The sequence below is a fragment of the Nicotiana tomentosiformis genome, chromosome 11 (genome assembly GCF_000390325.3).
Source record: "Nicotiana tomentosiformis chromosome 11, ASM39032v3, whole genome shotgun sequence".
Taxonomy (NCBI): Eukaryota; Viridiplantae; Streptophyta; class Magnoliopsida; order Solanales; family Solanaceae; genus Nicotiana; species Nicotiana tomentosiformis.
In genome coordinates this window covers 91,181,306-91,199,400 of record NC_090822.1, presented here as the reverse complement: position 1 = coordinate 91,199,400, position 18,095 = coordinate 91,181,306, and the positions used below count along the sequence as shown (strand labels likewise).

At 36.4% G+C, this 18,095-nt stretch overlaps 1 long non-coding RNA gene across 1 annotated transcript; it reads right to left on the bottom strand.

Annotated features, from left to right (window-relative positions):
* Window positions 1-2,193: 2,193 nt before the first annotated feature.
* LOC104103372 (uncharacterized) lies at window positions 2,194-3,450 on the bottom strand. Its single transcript, XR_687896.2, has 2 exons — window positions 2,808-3,450; window positions 2,194-2,361 (listed from the first exon to the last, which is right to left on the bottom strand). It is a non-coding gene; the product is annotated as an uncharacterized lncRNA (long non-coding RNA).
* Between the last annotated feature and the right edge of the window lie 14,645 nt (window positions 3,451-18,095).

Below are 18,095 nucleotides of genomic sequence, written 5' to 3'. Positions count from 1 at the left end.
AATCTGATTAGGTTTGGTTTGATTTGATTTGGTATTGAGTAAAAAAATCATAACCAAACCGACATATAAATATATTATTTTTATATATACTTTTAAGAATTTTTATAAAATTTTCTTTAAAAACATATCTAGAAATAATTGTGATTCTCTTATGAGATGTAATATTTAGTTAAATATAAAGTGCTCCATTTTTATTAACTTTTAATAATGGGTTGTATGGTCACTTTCTTATCAAGTATTATTGAAATACGTTAATCTCTTCGTTCTTCCATATTCATACTTCAAGGTCTATTAAATTCTTATATCTTTTTCGAATTTGAAGTGGTATTTCGATAATTTAAAATTAGAAAGGACATATCATTATTTAGGTATCATATTGATTTTTATGTTTAATTATTAAATTCGATTAACCTTAAAAGTGTACATCAACGAAATATTATTGTCTGATGACTAAAAAGATAGTACTAGCATATTTTACTAAGAAAATTTTCCCATAAGAATATTTTAATAGATCATATATTTTTTAATTTTTTAAATTTTTACTAAATATATATTTACTTATAAAAAATTTAATAAAGTAAGATTGAAATAGTATTTATTTAACAAAAAATCCGAAAAACTCAAAAAATCCGATAAAACCAAACCGATATAATTGGTTTGGTTTGGTTTTGATAAAAACCAAACCAATCCGGTCTATGTACACCTCTAATTATAACCCCATTTTTAATTGTTCTTTGAGTAGTTTAGTGGTTAAAAGTTAAAACTCATAAAAAATATATCTAATTTATGATTTGGTTGATAGGGGAGTTGAAAGAAGATTCAAAGAAATTTTAAAGTTTTGAGACGAAAATTTGCTCAAACCGACGAAAGGGCTAGAATGGAGAAACAACGTATTTTCCTTGCAATGTGCAATCAGCGTGCGCTCATATGGACAAGGCAAAAGTCAGAGCGTGCAACGTGTAGTCATAATTTCTGGGCGTTAATTTTAGAGATATTTTGGTCTTTGAAGTAATTTTTACACTATATAAAAACTTCTTTTTTCTCCCCCCAACGCACCAATCTCAACTTGGAAAAGAAGAGACACCGGTTTTAAAGCAACTTGAAGCTTGGGAGAGCATCAAAACCGTTCCAATTGAAGAACGAAGAGTTTTTCCTAACTTGTTTTATTCTCTTTTGTGATGGAAGTTGTTGACTATGGATATTATATTTTTAGTATAAATCTGAGTAGCTAGATTTTTTTGAACTAGCGTGAGTTTTGATGAACCAGGTGTTTGAGTAATTTTTGAATTCTTGATACACATTCTATTTATTTGACTAAGGCTTTTAATGAATTCAATTGTTTGAGCTCACAATTATTTTTGTCCTAGTGTTTATTTATTCTTGAAAAGAATTACAGGATTGATTCGAATAATAATACTGCGCGTTAATTTAAGGAATTAATTAACTTACTTTAGAATTTACTGGGATATCGTGAATCGACTGTAACATAAAATTGAACGGGTTTAGTGTCTTGAATTATTTTAAGAAAAATAGCTTAAGAATTAACGCGTTAGTAGTTGAAAAATTCTAGCGAATGATTCTATATCCAAAGTTGATAAAATCGTATCAAGCAAAATTTTCGGAGTTAATTCAAAACTATTCCGATAATAGTAAAATTCGTTATCCTAAACTTTTTATCATCTGCAAATTCTCTAGACTTTTACAGGTTTTTGTTTAGCATGCTTCATAGTTGTTTTTAATTCAAATAGTTAGTTAATATATAATTAGAAAACTCAATTATAATTATTTATCCTTTTTAACTTGATCGGACTTAGGAATTATTTAAATTGAATTACGTTATTCTCTGTGAAGCTCGACCCTAAACTCATAAACCATATTGTATTGGCAATAAATCCGAGTTAAGAGCGATCATATTATTTGAGTAATAAAGTTAGTATAACTAATGAATTAGATTATATATGTTCAATACAACTTTTTGCCTATATATTCCATCCGTTAAAATGAAAGAGTGATCTAAGAAAACTAAAAACTACATTTATACTAATTTTTCAAAAATTTATGCAATCAATCCAGTATAGTTAAATTAGATTGAACTGGTAAGCTTTTGCGATAACTGACTTTGAAAAGGACATGATAAGGAGGAGAAATTGTAAGAAGTTCTACGTATTGAAACCAAACAGGACGATCTGGCCATAAACGTAACAGAATTATATTTTCAGCACTAATATAATTTTGTCAGGAAATACATTAGAAAACACAATTTACATTCCTGGAATGACCATGCGCAAAACACGTACGTACATATTTAGATACGTTTCTGCACTAGCCTCATATTGACCATACACTTGTTTGCCTCTTCGCCTGAAACAAATATGAAGAAGAAAACATAAAGAAAGAAAATGGAGAGATGCACAATTGATCCTCATGATATCAGAGTAAATAGAGATTTGATTCAATTCTTCCATCACCTATATTTATGAAAGAAATATTCATGAAGAAAAGAATCAACGTTACCGCAACGGTGTATTGCTAATTAAGTATAATTAAGCAAATAAAAACGGCAACAGTGTATTGCTAAGTATAATTAAGCAAATAAAAAAGTGTGTGATGAGATAGTGACACGCTTCTAACACCACACTAGTCCCAAGTTGTGGCTTTCTATAATTTCCTCTTCGCCTAAGCTACGACGTCCCCTTTAAACAAGGAGAAAACAGATTGCATAATTGCATTTCTGCATGCATGCAGGCTGCAGCATAATTAGTTTTCATCAAAAATGATCTAATCCTCAGTGGGCAGTGGACATGTACCATTTAGGAAACTGCATGCATGCATGGATCGATATATACGTTAACACCACAGGCTCAGACTCCACAAATACTCCATTAATTAATATCAAATGCCATGGAAGAGGACTGAGGGAAAAAGGAAGAAGAAGAGAAAAAGTGAAAAGGCAAAAACAAGCAACGTCTATATATATGCTCAAAGACTCCTCATGATGCAAGAAAAATAATAAATAGAAATGGAGCTAGGAAGAGAAGAACAGCGTCGTTGTATGCACATCGATTATAAGTAAACATATAAGTTTGGATATAAAGATGGAAATTTTTCACTAGGTCATGCACAAGATAAAAAGAGGGCATAGTTCAGTCGCACGCAGCGTGGCACCGTCAATCTTTGCAATTGTATGGATGGAGCCACGCTGAGTACGCCTAAACTACTTCTTCTTTCTCTTTTCTTCATCTACGTACTTCCATCTCCAAACAAGAACAATCGTTGTTATTCGTATAATTTGTGTGTATGCGTGTATATATATTGCGTAGTAGTATATAATGACTTGTGATATATTAACTGCAAAACACAAAAAGCTGTCAAATCTCTATCTTTTAACATGGAGAGCCGGTGGCAAATGCCAGATGTAGCTTAAAGAGCGAATAATTCCAGGAATTTGCCATGTGAAAATACCATATGGAAGTATGAAGCTAGCTGAAACGGTGATGATAAGGTCCTTACGCATTACTATAACAGGGAGAAGAAAATTTATCTCCCAGTAAGCATCCAAGTGGCACTACCTGGCTCTGACTTACTTGTATTGCGGACACGTTTCTATGGTCTTTTCCCATATTTATGTTCACGATCATTGCCAAGTGGCGTACAGAAAGCTGGCGTGTTTCTTCTCTTACGGATATAGCTCATATATGAAATTTGGACATTAATAATTTGGTTAGATCAATATTTATTTGAACGTCTTTATTGCATAAAGATTAGTTGATCTCATTGACTAAATCACATAGATAGATAATGCATATAAAGATATGATCATTGAACCGACTCATTAGATAATTCCTAATTGTTAGAATTACCATAAACTGTCAATAGAATATTCTTTTGAAGAATGTGATGTAAGAGTTTCCTTTCAATCATACAAGTTATTTATTGTGCTTTGATATTAGACACCTATGACCCTAGGGCGATAGTTGAAAGGATATTTGGTATGATTGAATGCTTGTAAAATTAATGATTGATCAAGATGGAATCTGTCAACTCTTGGTAATGAGTTTAAGCTTCATGTTGCCATAAATTATAAACGACCAAACTAAGACCTTGGACAAGGCAATTGAATAAAAGAAGAAAAGAGTTTCTTAGTTAATTCAATGGTCGATTATATTTGACATGAATACATAGTTGGTCGCCTATTAGGATTTTACAGTTGAACCATATCCTAGGGTGACCCAGAGCTATAAGGACAGAAGAAATTACTATATTACTGTTCTACTAGTTCTTGAGAGTAAATTGTATACTTTATTCTATCATATTGTTAAAGAGTATTGCTAGACGCCACCCTTGATTAGTATAGTCATGTGATCAATTTACTCTCGACTTAGTATTGAACCTATGGGATCACACACTAAAGAATGTTCTGATCTTTATTAAAGGAATAATTACTTTATTATTTGATAATTAAATTATAGAATTTAATTAGTTGAATAAATTAATTTATTAGTCCAAATGAAATATTATTAGATTCTTTGCTAGCACAGAGGATATAATTAATATTGTAAACGAATTAAAGTTTTTTATTTAAAATAGAAAATTAAAATATATCTCTTGGTTGTGATATGTGTGTGTATATATATAGTTAATATTTATATATAAAAATATATAAAATATTAAGAAAAGACTTATAGTTAAAACCAACTTTGAGTTGGATTAACGAGAAAGTCCATAAAGGACGTGTAGGCCATCAAAGTACTATGAATAAAATATGTATACATATAAGTTACTATTGAGATACTTTATAACTTGAATTTGAAATTTTGTATTAGATACGACTGTAATCTATAATAGATTATTGGATTCTACTGTTATTTTATTTGTTATTAGTTCATGAGATATTAATTAATAATAATATTTTATCCTGAATTATTTTTATATGATATATAAGATAAACATGTTAGAAGAATGTTGCATTTTGTTTTTATATCACGTATTTGTTCATTACATAATTTTGAATTATTTATTACATGTGATGTAAATTAATTTAGGACTAAGCATATAGACAACTTGAACTAAATTCATGTACTATAAAAGAGTTGATCATCATGTTATTAAAAGTTGTTTTATTAACAATTTCCTCCTACTAAAATTTGAGTTCTTAAATAATAAAATATAAGATATTTTATTGTAATGCTATCAATCAAAATAAAATAAAAAATTATTTCTTATTTATAAGGAGCGACCTAACTACCAGAAGACTTAAAGTTTGAGAATATGTTAAAATTATTTATTGCATTAGATGCATGGATTGAAAGAATATTCAATTTTACACTAGACGCCTTGACTACCCGGAGAGTATAAAATTTAATAAGATCTTTGTTATCATGATGGTTGAACTCAACTATGCCAATATGATCGACCTGACTACGACGGGACTATTTGGCATAGAGTTATTTAAGAAAGTTTTATGCAGATACAATTGGTAAGAGTACCTACCTTTAAAATATATGTGAGAAACGACTTGACTTTCAAGGGGCTCATACATATTGTTGAAGAATTTCTTTACTCCACTAATAGAAATAAAGATTTCTTAAACTATAATGAGGGTAAATAGTTTAAAATAATTAGTGAAAATATCATTTAGATAAAAGTCCATGTATTTATGATATATGCAAATATGTTCTTATATTATTGCCTTTTCTTTTCTATATTTTAGATTTCTCAATATGTCTATTATATCATTGCGTGAAATACTTGAGACCAACAATTTGGTAGGACCAAACTTTGATGGCCGGTATAGAAATTTGAGAATTGTTCTCATGCATGAAAAACTCATTGATGTGATCGATGAGCCTGTATAGATAGTCCCACCAGAGAATGATTTTGAAGGCACCAAGATTTATCAGAAATACTTGGAAGAATGCCTTGCTATTAAACGCATCATTCTCGCTTCTATGAGTTCTGAACTCCAGAGGAAACATCAGAATATGAATCCAACTGCAATCATTAAATATCTTAAGAATATGGTTGATACAGAGTTGGACATTGAAAACTCTCTAGTTGGATCTTGTCACGACCCTAAATCCCACCACAGGCGTTGTGATAGCACTTAGTCTCTAAGACTAGGTAAGCCGATTACAATTATATTTCGAGCTATTTTTTTATTATAGATGAAATAGATAATTGAAACCCACAATGAAAATGATTATAACAACCTCCAATAATCTCAAGGATCGAATATACAATACTTTTCGAATAAGAGCTGACAGTACAATATAATGAAAAGACTCCAAGGGACTGCGACGACCAAGCAGTCCTACCTTGAATCCTTGCGATCACACTCTAATCTCTGTCCGAATCTGATATCTCCAATACCTGGCTCTGTACAAAAAATATATAGAAGTGTAGTATGAGTACACTACAGTCGGTACCAAGTAAGTATCAAGAGTAACCTCGGTGGAGTAGTGATGAGGTACAGTCAAGACACTCACTAGTCAAATAACCTGTACATTGTAGCATACAAAATAATAGGAAATAAATAGCAGGATAGCAACAATAATCAACTAGTGATGTAAACAACAAAGCAGCAAGAGCACCATAATTATTACTTAGACGAATAAGAAACACAAGTACAACCAATTAAACAAGTCCTTCAAATATAAATCTTTCACATATAATTCTTTCGAATAAATACCCTTCAAATATATTTCTTTCAAATAAATATCTTTCAAATAAAAATCACTATGTGACACCTCATTTCATAATCATAAAATACGGGTCTCAGCCCACTTTCATATTCTCACGGCACCTCATGCCCATATCTATATCACAACTGCACAGACAACTCTCGTGCCAAATATGTCAGTACATAAAATCCGCACGATCAATTTATTTTCAATAAGGTAAGGTTACAAATTTTAAACCAAGTAAGAATTCAACAAAGAAATAAAGTTATTTTAGAAATAGTTTGAGTGAAGAAGATGACATTTCAATTTAAATAAAGCATCAGATAAGCTACTGATTTAGATGTACAACTTATTAAATTAAAATATAATAGTAATTTATTTTATTTAAAACAATTCAATCATCAAGAACAAGTACAAATTAGAAATACAAATCCTTAGAGTGTCGTACGGAAAAAAAAAAAGCCAACACAATACTGCAAGAAATACAAAGCACATAATAATAAGTCATACAATACATCACGAAGAACACAAGAATTTACATATTACGGAAAAGAAAAATAACCAAAGGCAAGTGTAGCCATAGAGAAATATCAACAAAGGGCACTCCCGAGGTACTGCCTCGTAGTCCCAAATCATAAATAAATTTCAACAAAGGGCACTCCCGAGGTACCGCCTCGTAGTCCCAACACAAATATCAACAACAACAATACCCCTAGGCCATCACAAGTCATCACAAATCAATCCCCAAACATAGCACACCTTGTCTCTCCACGTGCGCAATAATAAAGTAAATGCCCGCCTTGTCTCGCCGCACGCGCATAATAATATTCCCACCTTGTCTTGTCACATGCGCAAACCCACATATATAGACCGCCTTGTCACACCGCATATGCATATATCAATAGTAACAATAGCACAACAGAAATCTCGTGCAAACACCTGAACAAACCTTCCAACAATATCACGTGCCAATATCACAACATCACATAAATTGCACTTCAAGTGCTCAAATATTATAAAATATCACAAATTGCACATGGTTTTCAGTTACACAATTTCCACATAAGACTCTATGCCTAAGAGGAAATTCCCCCACACAAGGTTAGGCAAGATACTTACCTCAAGCAACTCAATCCACTGGTAAGCCTTTTTTCGCGATTATCCAACTCTGAATTGCTCGAATCCAGATGAATATTTCCTTGAAAATCCTTCGGCAAAAATTGCTACAAATCAAGCCTTCTTGATTCAGGTCTTTAGTAATATTAAAACCTCCAACTACTCTTACAACTTTGATCTACATCAACATAATTCGATTGGACCAATATTAGTAAAAGTTTTAGATTTTAGGTCATTTAGGTATTTTATCAAACAACTAGTAGGCATGAATCTCTATATCTCTTAACCATAGAATTAGTTCATCCAACTACTACCATTTACCAATAATTTACCCCACCATCATTCTTAAACAATTCATAACTTCCAACATCACATACATGGTGTAACGACCCGATTGGTTGTTTTGGGCTCTAGCATGTCATTCAGTGGTTAGAGACCCTGAGTAGCTTCACTTCAGGTATTATGACTTGTACGCATGGCCGAAATTTAATTTCGGGAAGTTCGGAGTTGATTTGGAAAGAAAATTCTAATTTCGAAAGCTTTAAATTGGAAGAATTGACTAAAGGGTGATTTTTTAGTAAACGACCTCGGAATCGGGATTTGAAAATTCTAACAGGTTTGTATGATAATTTTGGACTTGTCCAGATCGGGTTTTGGATGACCCGGGAACGTTTCGGCGCCTATTGTGGAAGTTGGTATTTTGGTAGGATTTCATAAATTTGGATTGGAGTACATTTCAATGCTATCGATGTACGTTTGGGATTTATGAGTCTGGTAATAGCTCCGTATGGTGATTCTGGTATTGGGAGCGTATCCATATGTGGATTTGGAGGTCCGTAGGTCATTTCGAGGTCATTTGGCAAAAGTTGGAACTTTGAAGGTTTTTGAGAAGTTTGACCGGAAGTGGACTTTTTGATATCAGGGTCGGATTTTGATTCTGGAAGTTGGAGTAGGTCCGTAATGTCAATTATGACTTGTGTACAAAATTTGAGGTCAATCGGACGTGATTTGGTAGGTTTCGACATCGATTGTAGAAGTTGAAGTTTCAAAATTCACTAAGTTTGAATTAGAGGGTGATTCGTGTTTTTAGCGTTGTTTGATGTGATTTAAAGGCTCGACTAAGTTCGTAATGTGTTTTGGGATGTGTTGGTATATTTGGTTGAGATCCCTACAGTCTCGGATGGATTTCGGATGGTTAACGAATCGATTTTGGACTTGGATGAAATGCCGAGGCAGCTGATACCTGGTGCAATCGCACCTACGTGAAAAGGGCCGCAGGTGTGAGCCACAAGTCACAGGTGCGAAGGAGAGGAGGTTGGTCAGCAACCGCAGGTGCGAAACATTTGGGCGCACCTGCGAAGACGCAGGTGCGAAGTGGGCAACGCAAGAGCGGGCGATGGGTGCAGGTGCGGCGCATGGACCGCAGAAGCGGACATGCAGATGCGCTACATGGAGCGCAGATGCAGAACTGTTGGGCCGCGCTGGAGCCGCACCTACGATGGAATTTCTGCAGGTGCGGAGCCGCAGAAGCGGCTATTTGACCGCAGGTGCGAAGGTCGGGCTGGGCAGAATGTTTTTAAAACGGGGTTTGGGTTCATTTCACCCATTTTTCATTTGGTTGGGCAATTTTTGGAGCTCTTGGAAGGGAGATTTTCGTCATCTATGTCAAGGTAAGTGATTCCCACCTATTGCAAGTTAAATATTTGGATTATATAAGGATTTAGACTCTAAAATTTGTGGAAAATTGGGATTTTGAAAAAACCCCTAGAAATTAGTATTCTTGGATTTTGATCACGCATTTGTGCATGAAACTGAGAATAAATTATATATTTGAGATCGTAGTGCTATGAGTAGTGTTTGTCTTCGAAAATTTCGAAATCTGGGCACGTGGTCCCGAGGGTTGCTTTATCGATTTTTTGAGTGGAGTTGGAAATTATTATAAATTGTATAATTATGAGTATTAGAGTACATTTTGATTGGGTTGCATATTAATTGACTAGTTTTGGAGCGATGGGCATCTATTTGAGGTGTTAGAGGGCTTTGGAGACGGTTATGAAACTTTGGAGCGAGGTAAGTCTCCTATCTAACTCTATGAGGGGCAAAACTACCCCTAGGTGATGTACTTAATGTGTGCAACTTGTTGCGGGGACTACGTACGCACGAGGTGATGATAGTTCGTACATAGTTAGATTCATATTATTGTCCGGGTAGATTTAGGTTCAATTACTTACTCTGCCTCATATTTGCTACGTTTTTACTGTACCTTTGTTGTTGGACCACTAGTGAGTGTCGATGTCGACCCCTCATCACTACTTCTCTGGGGTTAGGCTAGATACTTAATGGGTACACGTTGCTTACGTACTCATACTACACTTGCTGTACATTTTTGTACAGGTACATATATGTCTAGAGGCCATATGAGAGGAGAGGCGTGTATACATGCGGGGACCTAAGTGAGCTGCATTCCATTTGTTGACCCGCAGCCAACAGAGTCTCCTTTAGAGTATTTACATTTTTCCTATCCAATTTGTATTCCGAAAAGCTGCTGTATTTTATTTTATTTTCCTAGTTAATGCTCATGCACTTGTGACACCAGGGTTTGGGATGATTATGGGTTGTTCTGTATTGAATTTGTTAAAAGTATTATTATTTACTCTGTAAATCCCCATTCTTTACTATTTAAATTGAAGAAAAAATATGATTTCAAAAATAATAAAATGAGAACCCAATTAAGTAATTATTGTTGGCTTACCTCACAGTGGTGTCTGGCGCCATCACGACCTTTATGGATTTTGGGTCGTAACAACATGGTATCAGAGCGTTAGGTTCACTTAGGTCTCACGAGTCATGAGTGAGTCTAGTAGAGTCTTGCGGATCGGCATGGAGACGTTTGTACTTAACTTCGAGAGGCTACAAGGCTGTTAGGAGCACTTCCCTTCTTGATTCTTCATCGTGCTAACTGATTCTTTTGAGGCTTGTACCTTTATTTCTTTCCTATTCAATCTTATGCGACTTGAAGCGTTTGTTATAGATTGGGAATAGAGGAATTGTAATGGTACTATAGAGGTGGTGCAGGATGTCTCTGACTACGTGTTTGATTGGGCTATTACCGTCGCCTTGCGGAAGGTTGTCCTGTCATTTCAGCTCAGCATCAGTATTTCCTATGGTTTTAAGATTTGGCATTAATTGTTATGGCAATTCGTGAGTTGCTATCGTACATTATTTGTGTAATGGTAGGATACTTGCCTATGCGTCGAGGTAGCGAATAACTTGAAAGGAGGTTTTACTCGTTACATGATTCAGAGATTCAGTATTTTATTTCCGTTGGAGGAAAGTCAATCAGACTGAGAAAGTTCAGGTTTGGGTGTATTTTTCGAGCGTGGTGGAATTTTTATTTGTGATGTGGTGTCGTCGTCCATTTTGAACGTGTTAAGCTCATCGGTGTTATGGTTTTCTTCAAATTGCCTTCGGGGCAGGGTGTTGTGAAATGGTGCTTGAGATGTGGTTGTCAGAGATAACAGAGTGTAGCGGTTTCAGAATCGAAGGGTATTTCTAATGTTGATGGCTCGAGAAGGATGATCTTCTATGGGGATTGGGGTTGGTGGCAATTTATTAGCTCAAGCATTACTGAGATGGATTTTTATTTAAGGAAACAACTGGGCAATGAAGGACTTTTATTTATGGTGTTTTGCGGTGGTTAAACCTCTAGAAGGCCAAGCGTAAGAAAAGAGAAGTCGAATATTTCTTAAAGGAGGAGAGTTTGAACAAAGTGGGAGAGTGGCAGAGTAGCATATGGGTTCCGTGGTAGGATAGCCACATGCCTTGAGGGAAGCTTAGAGCAATTTCGGAATCATGATGGGCAGTGACCAGGACCATGGATTTTATTTGGATGCAACATGACTTCGAGTTTGGAATGCATTGTTGGACTTTTAGTTGATGTTAATGGGGAAGGAGGAACCTTCCCAGGATTATGTAATTGTAGTTTCAAGCTAAGTGGGAGAGCCCCACCGCCTATGATTAGATTGCGTAGTTGTCAACTTGTGCGGTTTCTGGTTATCGGTGTATTGATGGATTATTATGACTAAAGAAAGAAGATATCAATGGTAACTTGATCAAAGGATTTGAGGAATGTGTTCTATCTTTGGCCTTATCGGTTCATGTTCAGGTCTTGGGTAGACTCAGAGTTTATGCTTCGTGTGGATGCAATGTATAAGGAAAGGAAATCAATCGGTTGCTTCTTTGAGAAAGTTTTCATATGCTAGCAGGGCCTTGGAGTTTGATCATAATTAGGAACAAGTCAGAGTGGGTGACTCTCAACAATAGTTCTAGTGGGTTCAAAAATTCAAAGTGCGGTGCCTAAGGATTTCGAGTCCGTGGTATGGTTAAGTATCGAGTTTTGGCAGCGGATTATGGAAAAGGGGACTTGGAATATTCTATGTTGTCTACAGTCTGTGGTACAACATCAGAGGAATGGGAGAAAATAATTTTGGATTCATGGAAGAATTTTCAGAATGGGTGTACCAGTTGAAGATGTGAATATGCGCATAAAGAGGGTATGAGATGGTTCGTAGGTTTTGGGAGACAACGTGGTCTCGTGAAATAAGGTCACTCAGGATAATTGTGGATTTGGGTTCATGATGTTTTGAATGGAGCTATCATTATTTTTAGGGCAAGTCCCGAGTAAATTAGAAGAAGCGGCTCGGTTGGTAATGGTTGAATCAACACAGTTATGGCAGTGGCCAGTTTATCCAACGTGAAGTTATACATGTAGTTTGTGGTTGTACACTTGGGCTTGAGCGCTACCACAACTTGGTTGATTTGGGAGGTATTCGATTCGTATGGCTTTGTTATGTAAAGGGATTTCCGGAAGAGTTATGGCAGTTTAGATTACGACATGAGGTCGTATTTTCTGTGATTTGGGAATTACGTTGCGTGTTGCATTGGTTCTTCCAAAATGAGCTAAGTAAAATGTTTTTATATGATGAAATGTTTATCCTATTAGTGGATCAGGGGTTATTATGGAATTTCGGTACTCTCACTTATTGGCATTTTAGGTGCAGTGAGCGGCATGGGAAATTGGAATATGAGGATCAAGGTTGTGGTTCGGTGTTGACAAGAATGTCTCGAGCTCAGATGATCAGGGAAGAATTCGGATGTTTAGAGTAAGCTGGTATTGTCTTTAGCGTCACCTGAGATCGGTGTCCTATGTAAGAGGCTTTGTGTACTGACTTGCGGCTTCTTGATTTGCTTTATAGCATTAGTGTGACCGGTGGTATGGATGTGCAGACTTGTTACCTGATGCAGAGGGTCGTAGGTGTGTATCCCACAGGAAGATTGTATAAGTGTGACATGTAGTCACTTGATTGGTAAAATATTTAAAACCAAGTATAGAGATTGTGGTACTATCGCTAATGTGAGAATTTATGCCTGAAGGGCGCTCGGTTAATTTGGTTGTGGGATGTGGAAGTTTGTTCCAGATTTGATGGATGTTCTTATATGTCGTGAATAGGTCATTATGGGTCCTTGAGGGGCTATGTATCCAAGCATGGTGTGATCATAATTGGTTTGAGGTCCGTGGATGGATCTAAATGTGAATGTGGGCTCTATATTAGGCCGGATGCGCTTATCTCAACATAACATTGTTTCTGGAAGGGTCTTCAGGCCTTGGATGTTATTTCTGTCATCAGCTATTCCATGTAATCTATATTATACCAAGTGGGTTGTGAGGTGGTTTGATTATTCACACTCGTATTGAGATCACGTATGATTTGTGGTATTGTGTGAGCAGGATGGCTCTCGAGATGCAGGTCATATATCACACCTTAGTCGTGCTTGAGTTTTGTAGTGCGTGATGCTACCCGTCTCCCCAGTATTTGTATTATGCACTTGGCGTGCTTATGGTTGATATTCGGTCATTTTGTGTGTATGAGCGTTACGGCTCGATGTGTGTTTTCTTTAGATTATTATGTGTGGATCGGGTGGCACGCAGCCACAGGTATATGGTTGGATCGGGTGGCACGCCACCACAGATATGTTGATTGGATCGGGTGGCACGTTGTCACGGGTATCATGGTTGGATCGGGTTGCACGCCACAACGGTATCATATGTAGATCGGATTGCACGCTGCAGTATGTTATTGAGTACAGTTTCCCATATCTATTATTGCGTGTTTTTCTTCTCATTTCCTGAGAAAAGTTCATAACATCCTTTCGGTTGTTTAATTAGTTACGTGGGTTGAGTAGTTCTTTCCAGAGTTCATTGTTCCTTATGTATCGCTTTCGAGTCTGTAGCTTGTTGGCACATTGGGGCATCATACGAAATTTTTGGCAGTGTCTGAGGTGGCTTATTGCATGAGAAGCTTGTACTGGGTGAGATGAGATTATTGGACCTGGGATCAGTGCGATCAGATTTATATGATGCATATTAAAGATTAAATATTGTTATTCAGTCTAGAATGAGGTAATGGTTCTTGATGGGAGAAGAGACTCCATAAATTGTGATTTGGCAGGTGGTTATGTGTTCTACACATCTTCTCTGTCGTGGCAGTATTGCAAGAGTTGAAACAGGACTTATATGGGTCATGAGGTGTGTTGTGAGCATCGGATTCGTGGGATTTCGGCTGTTGTTATCAGGGGATGTTACTATGGTCATGTGAATTATGCGGTGCATGGTGTGGATTCCGCGAAGGTATGCAAACATATATTGGTGCATTGTGTAGTGATTAACATGGTGTTCGTATATTGGAAACAGACCTGGTAGAGGATTTCAGATGTTGGAATTTGGCTCTAAGGCTTATTTGACTAGATAAAAAGGGAGGATTTTCAGGTTTGCTCGAGCAAATGTGCTCAACTAGGTTATGGTAGCACGGGTAGGTGCACGAAGTGTTAAACATTGATTTCAGACAACTCCAGAGCAGTTCTTAGCACGTTCGCGGACGAACGTATATTTAAGTGGGAGAGAATGTAACGACCCGACCGGTCGTTTTGATCTCTAGCGCATCATTCAACGGTTTAAATCATGAGCAGCTTCACTACAGGTATTATGACTTGTACGCATGGTCGGAATTTAATTTCTAGAAGTTCGGAGTTGATTTGAAAAGAAAAATCTAATTTCGGAAGCTTTAAGTTGGAGGAATTGACTAAAGGATGATTTTTGAGTAAACGACCTCAGAATCAGGATTTCAAGGTTCCAACAGGTTTGTATGATGATTTTGGACTTGGACATATGTTCGGATCAGGTTTTGGATGACCCGGGAACGTTTCAGACCCTATTTTGGAAGGTTTTCATAAATTTGGGTTAGAGTGAATTTCAATGCTATAGATGTCCATTTGAGATTTCTGAGTCTGGGAATAGCTCCGTATGGTGATTCTGCTATTGGGAGCGCGTCCGGATGTAGATTTGGAGGTCCGAAGGTCATTTCGGGGTCATTTGGTGAAAGTTGTAACGTTGATGGTTTTTGAGAAGTTTGACCGGAAGTGGACTTTTTGATATCAGGGTCGGATTCCGATTTCGGAAGTTGGAGTAGGTACGTAATGTCAATTATGACTTGTGCACAAAATTTGAGGTCAATCGGACGTGATTTGATAGGTTTCGGCATCGATTGTAAAAGTTGAAGTTTCAAAGTTCACTAAGTTTGAATTGGATGGTGATTCGCGTTTTAGCGTTGTTTGATGTGATTTAAAGGTTTGACTAAGTTCGTTATGTGTTTTGGGACGTATTGGTATATTTGAGTTCGTAGTGCTATGGGTAAAGTTTGTCTTCGAAAATTTTAGGAATCCGGGTACGTGGGCTTGAGGGTTGCTTTATCGATTTTTTTAGCGGAGTTAAAAATTATTATAAATTGATTAATTATGAGTATTAGAGTATATTTTGATTGGGTTGCATCTTAATTGACTAGTTTTGGAGCGACGAGCCTCAGTTTGAGGTGTTAGAGGGCTTTGGAGCCGGTTATGGAATTTCGGAGCGAGGTAAGCCTCCTGTCTAACTCTATGAAGAGGAAAACTACCCCTAGGTGATGTATTTAATGTGTGCAACTTGTTGCGGGGACTACGTACGCATGAGGTGACGAGAGTCTGTATGTAGTTGGATTCATGTTATTGTCCGGGTAGACTTAGGTTCACTTACTTACTCTGCCTCATATTTGCTACCTCTTTACTGTACCTTATGTTGTTGGACCACTAGTGAGTGTCGATGTCGACCCCTCGTCACTACTTATCTGGGGTTAGGCTAGATACTTACTGGGTACACATTGCTTACGTACTCATACTACACTTGCTGCACATTGTTGTGTTGGTACATATATGTCTAAAGGCCATGTGAGAGCATAGGCATGTATACATGCGGGAACCTAGGTGAGCTGCATTTCATTTGTCGACCCGAAGCCAGCAAAGTCTCCTTCATAGTATTTACATTTTTCCTATCCAATTTGTATTTAGGACAGTTGCTGTATTTTATTTTATATTCCTAGTTAATGCTCATGAACTTGTGACACCGGGTTTTGGGATGATTATGGGTTGTTATGTATTGAATTTGTTAAAAGTATTATTATTTACTCTGTAAATCCCCATTCTTTACTTTTTAAATTGAAAGAAAATATGATTTCAAAAATAATAAAATGAGACCCCAATCAAGTAATTATTGTTGGCTTGCCTGACAGTAGTGTCCGGCGCCATCACGACCTTTATGAATTTTGGGTCGTGACACATGGCCATCCATCCACACCCAACTAACAAAATTCCATCAAATAATTATCTTTCAATTTCTACAATGGTTATGTATTTAAATTGGGAACATATGGCTTCCAATCACCATACCATAAGTTCTAATACTTAATTCATACTCGTATTCCCATAATATATCCATACATGTAAGTCTAAAGGTGTAGGATTACATTTTGGAAGAAATCTTGCAAAATCCTCCTTTGAGTTCTTGAAGAAATTTCTTAAAGATCTAAGCATTTTATGTGTAGATTTCATCAATACTAGTGTAGAAATGATGGAATTTCACACCAAGATAATGGGGATTGTTTACCTTGAAGAAGAGGGGAGTTGGTGGTCTTGAGAGAGTGGAGAAGAGCTCTGAAATCCATCCAAGTGAAATGGGGAAAATGAGCCCCGAATTGCCTTTAAAAGAGCTGGAGCTGGGGCGTGTCTACTCTAGCGAAGTGTGCCTCACTTCGCTGTCCACTGCAGGCACAAGATCCGCGCCTGGTCTAGCGAAGCGAGTTTTGCTTCGCTGTCCATCAAATTAACTTGGTGGTATAACTTTAGTAATTTGATCATAACTTTTAGTAGGAATGTCCAAATGACAAACGACTTGATGCGTTAGAAACTAATCTCAAAGGGATATACTCTAGGCACAAAATTCAAGGAAAGTATCTTCACATTATGAGAGTTATACCCGTTCAAAGGTAGGTATTGTGCAAATTAAGACACCTTTTCCACTTAATATTTCCAACTTTCGCCAATTAGTGCCAAAACCTTCTAGACCTATCCAAATGCAAATCCGGGCATACGTCCAAGTCCGAAATCACCATCCGGTCCTAAAGGAACTATCAAAATTCCGATCTGAGGTCGAATACTAAAAGGTCAAATTTGGTCAACTCTTTCAACTTAAGGCTTCCAACATGGAATTTATTCTTCCGAATTAATCCCAAAACACTTGAAAATAAAAACCGACGATTCACACACGTCATAATACATCATATGAAGCTATTAAATACTTCAAATAGTTGGAAGGAGCGTGAATGTTCAAAACGACAAGTCGGGTCGTTACAGATCCCATGTCAATCATGTGATTTATCTTACCGAAGAACTTGAAAAGTTGGGGTACAATCTTGGTAAAGATCTTTCTGAAGATTTAATCTTACAGTCAGTATATGATGTTGAATGTTTTCACTGTAAGAAGAAAGGGCATTGGAAGAGAAACTGCAATGAGTATCTTGCAACTCTAAAGGACAAGAAACAAGCTGAGACATTAATAAAAAATATTTTCAAGGTTTCTTTAGCTACTACTAATTCTTCTCTGTGGGTATTAGATACTGACAGTGGTTATAACATCTGCAATATGTTGAGAGGGTTCAAGTTAAGTAGGAGACTAAAGAAGGGAGAAATTAATCTACAAGTTGGAAATGGTGAAAAAGTTGCAGCCATAGCTGTAGGATCAATTTCTTTAATAATGCCTTCAGGCAAAGTATTTATGTTGGACGATTGGTTCTATGTTCCTAAATTTGCTTCGAACATAAATTCAGCTTCTATATTGGACAAGCGTTGATTTTGCATTAACATAGACAATGGTAT